Source organism: Cicer arietinum, chromosome 5 (assembly GCF_000331145.2).
Source record: "Cicer arietinum cultivar CDC Frontier isolate Library 1 chromosome 5, Cicar.CDCFrontier_v2.0, whole genome shotgun sequence".
In the NCBI taxonomy this organism is placed as follows: Eukaryota; Viridiplantae; Streptophyta; class Magnoliopsida; order Fabales; family Fabaceae; genus Cicer; species Cicer arietinum.
The window spans coordinates 1,669,470-1,680,679 of record NC_021164.2 but is presented as its reverse complement, the minus strand read 5'-3'; the positions used below and the strand labels follow the sequence as shown (position 1 = coordinate 1,680,679).

The 11,210-nt window shown below is 27.4% G+C and overlaps 1 pseudogene; it reads left to right on the top strand.

Moving 5' to 3' along the window:
- The first annotated feature begins 2,486 nt into the window (after positions 1–2,486).
- Positions 2,487–6,965, top strand: LOC140920270 (uncharacterized; annotated as a pseudogene).
- Positions 6,966–11,210: the final 4,245 nt, after the last annotated feature.

The following is an 11,210-nucleotide window of genomic DNA, read 5'->3' as shown; positions in this document are numbered from 1 at the left end:
AATATATATATATATATATATATATATATATATATATATATTTAATATTTCCTCAATTTATTCTTTAAAATAAATTGTTCATTTTAAAATATTCTATTTTTTATTTAGAAATAAAATAATAATAAAATATACACACAACTTTAAAATTCAATTCCGAATTCAAATTTAAAAATAGTATTCACCTCAATAATATAACATTTTTACCAGATTATACTTTACGGATTACTCATTCTACAAAATATTCTAATTCAAGTAATATAGACACACTAGGTCACACAATATAGACACAAGAATTGCTCCATATCTTGAATGGAATTATGCTTTGTATTATCCATGGATCGATGCAACACAATTTATTCTTAGCATGACCCTTGTCTCTTAATAAGTTGTTATTATACCATTTGATCCTTTGCCTTAGGATATCTAGTTCATAGGTTGAGTACCCTTAATAGAGAAATTAATATATGGGCATTAAAACCTTCTCTAATATTTGCAACACTATCAAAATAGATCAATGTAGCTGGAATGTACTTATCATACATAGGAATATCTTATAAAATTATTCCAATCACCATCACTATAACCTTCTAGTTTAGTGGAAAACTTGTGATAACAATCATAATCATTGTATCGAATTTCTAGTACAACGGAAAATGTTAGATCGGAATCTCCATCATTATAACTTTTTAGCCATTTTGAATGTGGATATACTGGATGTAGATTTGTTGTAGTAATTATATTGGTAATCGTGGATTCGAGATTAGATTGTTTAAATTTAATATTCTTTTTTAAATTAAAATCTAAAGTAAAATCTAGACGGTTCAACCTCGAGTATAAAACTATCGAGTGGTGATTGTATAATTGCGGAAATTTAATGATTGTACGCAGTCACTACATCGATAAGTATAAAATTGAGATCAAATTATTCAAAATTTAAATTTTGTATTTTATTCTTTATAAAATTAAAATCTAATTTGAAAACTAGATTTCTAATGCATAATAGTAGAAATTTCCTGACTACGGCTAATTTATATATGGATTTGATATCCCATTTTTAGGAGAAGTTCTACTATACAATTAAAATTAGAAAATAGAAAATAGAATGTGTATCGATACTATGAATTTTTTAATCAATAATATCTTTAATTTGTTTACGTGTGTATTACTATATATAATATCTATTAAATTGACTAAATTAAGAATATTGGTACATAAATAACATATCATTCAATTATTAATAATTTAATTTTAATAATACTAAAATATGTTAATTTATCTTTAAAAATCTCATGACAATACTTAGTGGAGTGGTGGTTAAGCTTTAGTACAATTTTTCTCATTAATAATACTTAGTTGTGGAGTGGTTGTTAAACTTTAGTACAATTTTTTTTAATTATATTTATAGTTATTTATTTGTACTAGTATTTATTGGTTGACTAGTTCGTTTGCGTGTATATTGTGTTACTTACAGCCTTGTAAGTTTAGAGTGACTCACGTGAGAGAAAATAATCACCACCAACATCAAATTTTCTTAAATTTTTGAGTTAATTGTTACGATTTATTTTTGATTTTTTTAAAAAAGGAGTTAATTCATTTGTTAATTCTTTTTTAAAAATTATTATGAATTTAAATAGATTAAATAAATTAATAAATATATGATTTTAGCAGTAGTTTACCTCGAGTAAATTGTTACGATACGATTTAAAAAGAGGAGTTAATTCATTTGTAATTTTTTTTAAAAAAACTCTTGCGAATTTTAATAGATTACAATAAAATTAATAAATTTATGATTTTAGTAGTAATTTACGAGGTTACGAGTTTAGATTGATTGAAGTTTTATAATGTAAATTTTTAATAATGTTTATTTAATTTATATTCTACGTAGTATATATTGGTTTTAGAATGTAAACTTGCAATTTTCGTATTATTGTTATTTCTTAAATTCCTACTATGATATATTTATCTATTTAAAAATATACATGTTTTATTATAGAGATGAAATGTTGAATAATTGTAGAGATATGTTGAATTACTTTTGTTTTAATTTTAATGGTATTATATTATATTATCTATACATGTCATATATAGGTTAGTTGTAATATTAGGTATACTTTTATGAGTTTATGATGCAAGTCTCCAATTCAAGTCTATTTAGACTATATGAGTTTCATTTTTTTTCCTTGTTATAGAGCCGCCGTGAGTGCTAACAAAAACCTGAGTCTCCCTTTCTTTTTTTTCTTCTATTATAGAAGGAACTATTTTTTAGTTTAAAATTACCCTTCTAATTTATTTTATTTTTTTAGTTTATTTAAATAAGTGATTTTCATACGCTTTAATTTTTCTTTTACATTTTTGTGTGATTTTGTCGTCTGAGTGTGACGTTTTGTTTGTCTGTTTGGTGTGACATTTTTTGTTTTCTCATCTTGTTGTGGTGTTCATTGATTTAAATCGAAAGAGTAGTTTTGATTCATTACAAATTTTAATCAATGACTTTGGCGTCTGTAATTTAAGTGCATAGATATTTCGAACACTTTGGTGGTGTCATATTCGGCATGTTGTTATTTTGGTCTATGTTGTTGTTTTATTCTATTAACTTGAGTGTTGTGAGTTTATTCGTATATTCATCATTTTTTGCTATAGAAAATTTGAATTTTTTTTATATTGATGTGTTCAACTCATTTGAATAAATAAATGAATGAATATCGCTTTTTTAGTAAAAAAAAAAACGCTCTATCAAATTTGATACTCTTGGCTAGCACTGCGACATGATTATAGATACATTGACTGATCTTGCACAAAATATTGGGAGAACGACAAATATTAATTAATATATTATAATTGAAGTTTTCAACGACATAGACTTGGAAGATTTGAGTGAGAGTTGCGCACTTATGGAGGAAAATATGATAACTATATTCAACATTTCAGTCATATTAGATAAACCTACTGGAGAGCAAAGGGATCATTTGCTCCCACTCCATATTAAGGCTTAAATCGAAGGAATTCCAATAAACATAGTTCTAGTTGGTGGTGGAGCAATCGTAAACCTAATCTGAAGGGTCGTGTTTTAAAGGATTGACAAAGAGCAATTAGATTTAATGACTACAAATTCAAAGTCGTAATGGAAATGTCACCTTTGGCTAACAATAAATAATTGCAAACCTTCTTAAGTAAGGTTAATTCTTATGGAGGTTTATTTCAAATTTGTTAGGTAGACCCAAGTTTTTATGGCATTGATCAAGTTGAAGGTTGGACAAGATCTCGTTTTGGAGGATCAATATCAAGAGGTTTTTCACCACCGATTGATACAATTATTCCAAATTAGGGAGTTTTTATGTTTAAAAAAATAAATACAATCCACCACTTCCATTAACTAAGAGATAAGTTGCCCCTATTTCAAATTAGAGAGTTTTTACGTTCGAAAGAATAAATACAACAATTTCACCACTTCCACTAACTAAGAAATAAGTTGAGTGTTTAAACCAAATAAAGAAGGTGTATGATGTCAACTTCTTCTAAATAATTGTACAGATAATATAATTGAAAGAAAAGAATAATTTAATTTTTAAAAACTAAAAATTAATGTTATTAATAATAATTTTTCGTCTCCTATATCATTTTAGTGTTAAATGAGTTTTTTAATTCTGTTAAATATATCATGTGTTATTTTTAATTCATCTAAAATCTTTCTTTAAACAATAGTTTCTCAAATATTTTTTATCAACAATTTTGATCCTTACTTCTAAGTTAATTCATGTATATCATTTAAATTTTTAAATAATTTTTTAAAATATATTTAAAATATTATAAAAATATCTTTTACAAAAATTTGATTTTTTTATAACAAAAGATAAATTTAATATGAATTTTTAAACGCTAAAAAATTATATTTAATTCATTCTTTATTAGAAAATTCTAAATATTTGTAGAAGAGATTCTTATAATGATCTAAACGTGTATACAAATTATCATTCAAATATTTAAACAATACACTTGAATTGATTAAAAACCAGGACCAAAATTGTTGAATAAAAATTTTTGAAGAAAATTTTTAGAGGACTAAAAATGACGTATGATATATTTATAGGAACAAAAATATATTTAATCACTTTTTTTATATAAAAAATATCTAATTAAATAATCAAGTGGTTGAACTCAATTGATAAATGATTTTTAGTTAAAGAGTAATCTTTCAGGAGATCTCGAATTTGAACCATAACTAAACCAATCTTTCAAAAGACTTTATTTATCTTTTGGTGAAACTTCATATTATCGCGACCAATTCTCTTAAAAATAAAAAAATTAAGATAAAATAATAATTATTCACATGAAATATATTAATATATCCAAATAAAAATATAATAAAAATAACACACAACAAATGAACATTTTATATGAAAATGTATCTTTTATAGAACTTTACATGAAAATATATCCACATATCTATAAAAAAAGTTATTTTTCTGAGTAATAAAATATGATAAGTACAATTGACAAGTCAGTAAAATAAAATCAAATAACTTACAATTTAAGACTAAATAATAGTATATTACTAAACTTAATTATTCATATTGGTTCAATCTGTGTCATTCAATATTAAAAACTAAAATTTTTGTTACAATTTTGCAATGCGTTATAATCAATATTAAAACATTAGTATGGCAAGTTGATGAATTGTATCCAGAATTCAGAAACGAGCCAAGAAATCTTAGACTTGCACTTGCCACATATGGAATGAACCCATACGGTAACTTAAGTAGTAACCATAGTTCATGGATCATTCTCTTAATTATCTAAAATCTACCTCATTCGATTTGCATGAAGCGCAAATATATTATGTTATCTATGATGATTTCGGGTCCGAGTCAACCTGGAAATGATATAGACGTTTATCTAAGTCTATTAATTGAAGACTTGAGAATTCTTTGGGAGGAAGGTGTTGAGGTGTTTGATGGTTGTTCTTGTGATTATTTTAACATGCATGCAATGTTATTTTGCACCATCAATGATTTTCATGTGTATGGAAACTTGAGCGGTTGTAGTGTTAAGGGACATAAAGCGTGTCCTATATGTGAAGAAGACACATGCTACCTCCAATTAAAACATGGAAGGAAGACTATTTACGTTGGACATCGGAGACTTCTTAGACCTAATCACCCATATTGTAAGTTGAGAAAAGCGTTTAATGGAGATCAGGAGAATCGAATTGCTCCGAAAGCCTTAACTAGAGAGAAAATTTATCAAAGGTTGAAAAATGTCAATGTTAAATTTAGAAAGAATAGAAAACAAATCCATTGACAAAAATGTATGTAAGAAGAGGTATGTGTTCTTTAATCTTCCTTATTGGTCTAGTCTAGATGTTAGACATTGTATTGATGTGATGCACATGGAGAAAAATGTGTGTGATAGGAACACTTCTCAATATTTCAGGAAAAACAAAGGATGGATCGAATGCTCATTTAGATATGGTTGAGATAGGTATATGACAAGAATTAGCTCCACAATCATCAGGTAAGCGAGCATATTTGCCTCCAGCTTGTCATACCTTATCAAAATATGAGAGAAGACTTTTTGTGAGACTCTAAGGGGCATAAAAGTGCCAACGGGATATTCTTCAAATGTAAAGAGTCTTATCTCAATGAAAGATCTAAAATTAGTTGGTTTAAAGTCTTATGATTGTCATGTATTAATGCAACAACTACTACTGGTGGCTATTCATGGAATATTGCCTAAAAAGTGAGAGATATTTTAACTAGGTTTTGCTTATTCTTCAATGATATATGTAGCAAAGTCATTGATCCTAAAAAATTAGATGAGTTGGAAAATGAAGTTGTTATTATTTTGTGCCAACTAGAGACATATTTTCCTCCTTCTTTTTTTGACATCATGGTTCACTTAATTGTTCAAATAGTGAGAGAAAATTAGATTATGTGGTCTTGTTTATTTAAGGTGGATGTATCCAATTAAACAATGCATGAAGATCTTAAAAGGGTATGTGAAAAATTCAAACCGTCTTGAAGCATCTATTGTTTCAAAGGTACATTGCAGAAGAAGCTATTGAGTTTTGTTCAGACTATATGTGAAAAGCAGACACTATAGGAGTTCCTAAGTCTCATCATCAGGATAGATGTACAGGTAAGGGTATATGAGGTTTAAAACTTAAGAGCATGAGGCGTGAGGAATTACTTCAAGCACATTTGTATAAATATAATAATACTGAGGAGGTTCAACCTTACCTTTCTGCTCACAAAAATATTGTCAAGGAAAAAAATCCTCGAATGAATGAAAAATGGTTGTTGAATGAGCATAACAAGACTTTCTTAAAGTGGTTTAAAGAAACCACTTTAACCGATAATACATGTTCTATTACATTAAAATGGCTAGCAGATGGGCCTAATTTTGATGTCATAACTTGGACCGGCTATGATAATTTTACCTTATATACAAAGGCTCAAGATGATAAAATTACAAAGCAAAATAGTGGAGTTATGGTTATCGCTGAGTCAATGCACTTTTCAAGTTCAAAAGATAAAAATCCTGTTGTGACATCAATATCTTACTTTGAGATCATTGAAAAAATTTGGGATGTCGATTTTATTAAGTTTAAAGTTCCTATTTTTAAATGTAAATGGATTGCCATAAACAATGGTGTTAAAATTGATGAATTTGATTTTACATTGGTAGACCTTGGAAAAGTAGCTTATAAGGGTGAGCCTTTTATTATGGCATCTCAAGCAAGACAAGTGTTTTATGTTAGTGATCTTTCTAACAAAAGGTGGTCAATGGTTCTCAAAAGTAAAAACATGTATGGACCTAATGAAAGTCTAGGTTCACTACCAAATATTTTTGAGACTCCTTCTTTCTCAAAACAAATACCTGGTTCCATTTTGGAAAATATAGAAGACGATGTGTATGTCACTCGTGATGATCATCAAGAAGGGATATGGGAGAATATTCAAACATGACAATTTTAGGAAATAAAACGGTACAATATCATAGTTTTATATAAACTTTGCTTTGTTTTTAATTTTTTACTTGCAATAGTGTCATCCTTATATGACAGTTTATATATAGCGTTATGTTATTTATTCATTATTTTGAATTTTGAATTGTTATTGACCATAAATATATATTTTTTAAATAAAGACACATGGGTGATCCCTGAGCGTCTTCACAAAATGGATCAAATACTAACTCTACCCAAAAAAAGAGTAGACGCGACACACGTATGAAAAGGTTGTTACGTAAGTATAAGGATGGTGATAAGTTATCAATTGATTTTGATCAATCAACTGGACTACCTATAGGAGATAACAAGAAAGCTTTCATTGGTCATGTGGCTTCCATTGTTCGAGACAAAGTTAGTATTTTAGCCAATGAATGAGATGAAGTACATGAAGACGTGAAGAAAAAAAATTGGGAAACAATCGATGTAATTTTAATTATCTTTATTATTACTATACTTAATTATAGTATTGTTGTACACTAACTATTATATTTGTTGTGTAATGTAGAAAAAATGGAATGTTCCTAATAACGAATTTATTAAAAAAAATGTTTTCAATATATGGGTGAGCGTTGGAGGAAATTTAAAGTTACATTAACAAGGAGATACTTAAATAATGGGGACATGAGTCACAAATCTCCTGTTGATGTATATGCTTTTATTGATGATGAAATATGGCAAACATTCATTAACACCAGAGATGATCCTTCTTTTCAGGTTAGTTGTATATATGATTTGATTGTTCTTTCTAATACTTTAGTATTATCTTTAATTGGTTTGTTACTTACAGTAGGAGAAAAGAAAGAAGCCACAAATGATTAAATCTTTTAATAAGTACCCCCACATATTGTCTCGTGGGGGATATGCATTACTAGAGAAGAAGATGATTCAAGAGAAATTAAAAGAAAGGCAAAGATTAGCCAAAGATTCAGAAGTTCCACCTCCATCTCCACCATCACACCATGAGAGGTGGAAGAGAGCCCGACAAACACCATCAGGATAATACACATCAGATGAAACACGTCTTATTGTTGAAAAAATTGTAACTAAATATGTAATTCTAATTTCTTAATTACATATTTATGCATATCAAGTTTAATATATATATATATATATATATATATATATATATATATATATATATATATATATATGTATGTTTTAGGATTCTCTTGTGGAACAAACATCTCAAGGAAACTTCCATCCAAAAGGACGTCAAGATATCTTGACGGAAGCTATTGGGCGACCTGAACACCCTGGTCGTGTTCGGGCAGTTGGTAGAGGTGTGGGGATTCTCAAATACTTTGGATCATATTCTCGTCCATCCTCTACTCCACCTATTATGAGCAGCGACCAAATAGAGACCATAAAAGCATAGCTTACTAAGGTGATTAGAGAGCAAGTGATGCAAGATATATCATCTATGGTTTTCGCTCAACAAAACAATAATTTCCCAATTGGCTCTCCTAATACCACTTTAAATGCAAGCACAAATGGTAGTTGTTTTGGTGTGCCACCTATACTAGATGAAGTGGACAATATCCCAGAACATTGTGAATTATATATTGATAGGCATACTCATATTGTGGCATATGTTGATGTGTACAAGTTGGGACCCATTATACATAATCAACTTCTAAATAATGATATGGCGAGGGTTGGGGTTACGAAGGTGTTAGATGCAAATGTTCAAGTACTTATGCCCACTAATGAGGCCGGTGTCAACAGTTGGTCAAGCCCCAACAATTTTATTCAATGGCCAAAAAGACTTTTGCGACTTGTTTCCAATAAGGTATTCATTACACATAATTTTTTTATGTACTTAAATACTTGAGTCCTTTTAATTATATTGTCTAATATGTTATTTTAATGGTTTAGGCTATTGAGGTATTAAAGAAAGATGATGATCCACCAAAAAGGCAAAACTTTCAACTAAATTTTGTTGAACAATTGACAATAATGACAATGAAAATGTCAAAGTATTTAGAATTTAAGTTGGAACATGGTGGAACTAGTTTTTTTTTTTTTCCTTCCATTGAAAGATATTATAGTTGTGTATCGGTAAAGAAGAGATATGTATCACCATTTTACAAGTTTGGCTAACATAAGTATGTTTATTTGTAAATTTTGCCAAATTATGAATTTCATTTATAATGAAAATTAAGTTTCATATCTTAGGTATGTACGTCGTCGTTGTATTGACTTAGGAAATAGTGAAGTGTATGGATTTATTGATCTAAGTTTCATCCAAAGTGAAAATGATTCCACTAATGTTCAAGTCCACATTCAAAAAAAGTTGTTCAAGGAAAAAAGAACTACCTAGCACGTTACCTAACATAAATTTAATTATTTATTCTAGTCGTCATTGACAATTGCTTATTATTAATTCTAAAGAGCTTAATGTAGTCTTTATATGTTCATTGAGAAGGAAGCCAGATAAAAAAATATGTCACATTGTTGATTTGTAAGTATTTAATTTATTTATAGTCTTCATAAGTATTGTAATATGTTTTATAACATCATTTTAATAATAACTTTTATTTTGTAGAGCTTTCGAAGGTTTTTATAGGTTGCTAAGTTTGGGAATTAAACCGAAGATAACATGGAATTTTTCTATAGTAAGTTGTTTACAAAAAAATAACTTCATTAATTATAATATTATAATAATTCTATGCATTATAACATTTTTTTTGTGATTTCAATTTTAGAGTCAGAGAAAAGCTTAAATTATGAGTGTGACTATTATGTCATGTTACATATGTTGTTTCATGCATTTAAGTACGTAAGTTTTTTACAAATTGTTATTGATTGTATTTTTTTTGTTCAGATATTTGACGAATCGAGATCATTTCATCCGGATCAAATTAAAGAAGTTCAAGAACGTTATGTAGATTTTATTTTGGAATTAATTGAAGAAAATGATGGTGCTTGAATATATGTCAATTGAATATTGCTAAATGTGATTTTGTAATTTTTTTAATGGACATCTAAATCATTTTTCTTCTTGTCAAGAATAATTAGAAATGAGAGACATGTTCTTTGTACTCTATATTTTGTATGAACTTCTGATATTGTATATTTTGGTTATCAGATGGTTATATAAAATTGTGGTTGAAAGTACAAAATTTTGAATTGAAATTTAATACGAAATATTGTATGTATGTATGGAGCAGGAGTATAAAAAAATGAGAAATTTATTAAAAAAATAAATAATTATTTTAACTCTATCTATTAAGTCAGTTGATCAAAAAAACTGACTTAAAAAGATGATTTGTTGAATTGAATTTATAATGTTTAAGTCAGTTAAGTTAAATCGACTTAACATGACGAAGCTTTGTTAAGTCGGTTCATGAAACGACTTAAAAAACATGTTTATTAAGTCATTTGTTGTTAACTCGGACACATAACTGACTTAAAATATACATTTTAACCGACAGATGATTTGTTGAATTGAATTTATAATGTTTAAGTCAGTTAAGTTAAATCGACTTAACATGACGAAGCTTTGTTAAGTCGGTTCATGAAACGACTTAAAAAACATGTTTATTAAGTCATTTGTTGTTAACTCGGACACATAACTGACTTAAAATATACATTTTAACCGACTTAAAAAGATAAAATTCTACTAGTGTACTTCACATTATTTTCTAAAACGATTTATATTTTTATGAGTAAAAGCTAACTTGTACTTGATATATACATGTAAATAAGATTACTTAAGGATAAACTTTAGGTTTAATGTTATAGATGTTGTTGTTAACTAATATTCATCTAACAAAAATAGAGTTTTTTCTTTATCAAAGATTAAATTTCTTTAACATTCTTTCTCCAAAATGATTAATGTCATTTTGATTAATAAAAATTCTTCATTCTTAATTTTTCTTTTTGAAACAAAAAATACATCCCTTTAAAATTCAAATAATTGATGACAATTGTATTCTATTTTGGTAACATTAGGAAGAATGTATTGAAAAATATATTATGATTATGAAGAGTACTGTCAAATAAATGGTAGTGGACGAGAGTAGGATAGATGAATGCATTGTTCATCAATGACAATACTATTTCAAAAATGAGGACTCAAATATATTAATAGAGTTAAATAAATTAGACAGAGAGACATGTATTAATTATTTAAAAGTGATGAGAAAAATAAAAAAAAAATTAATCTATAAAAAATAAATTAAGATAATTTAGTCTCTAT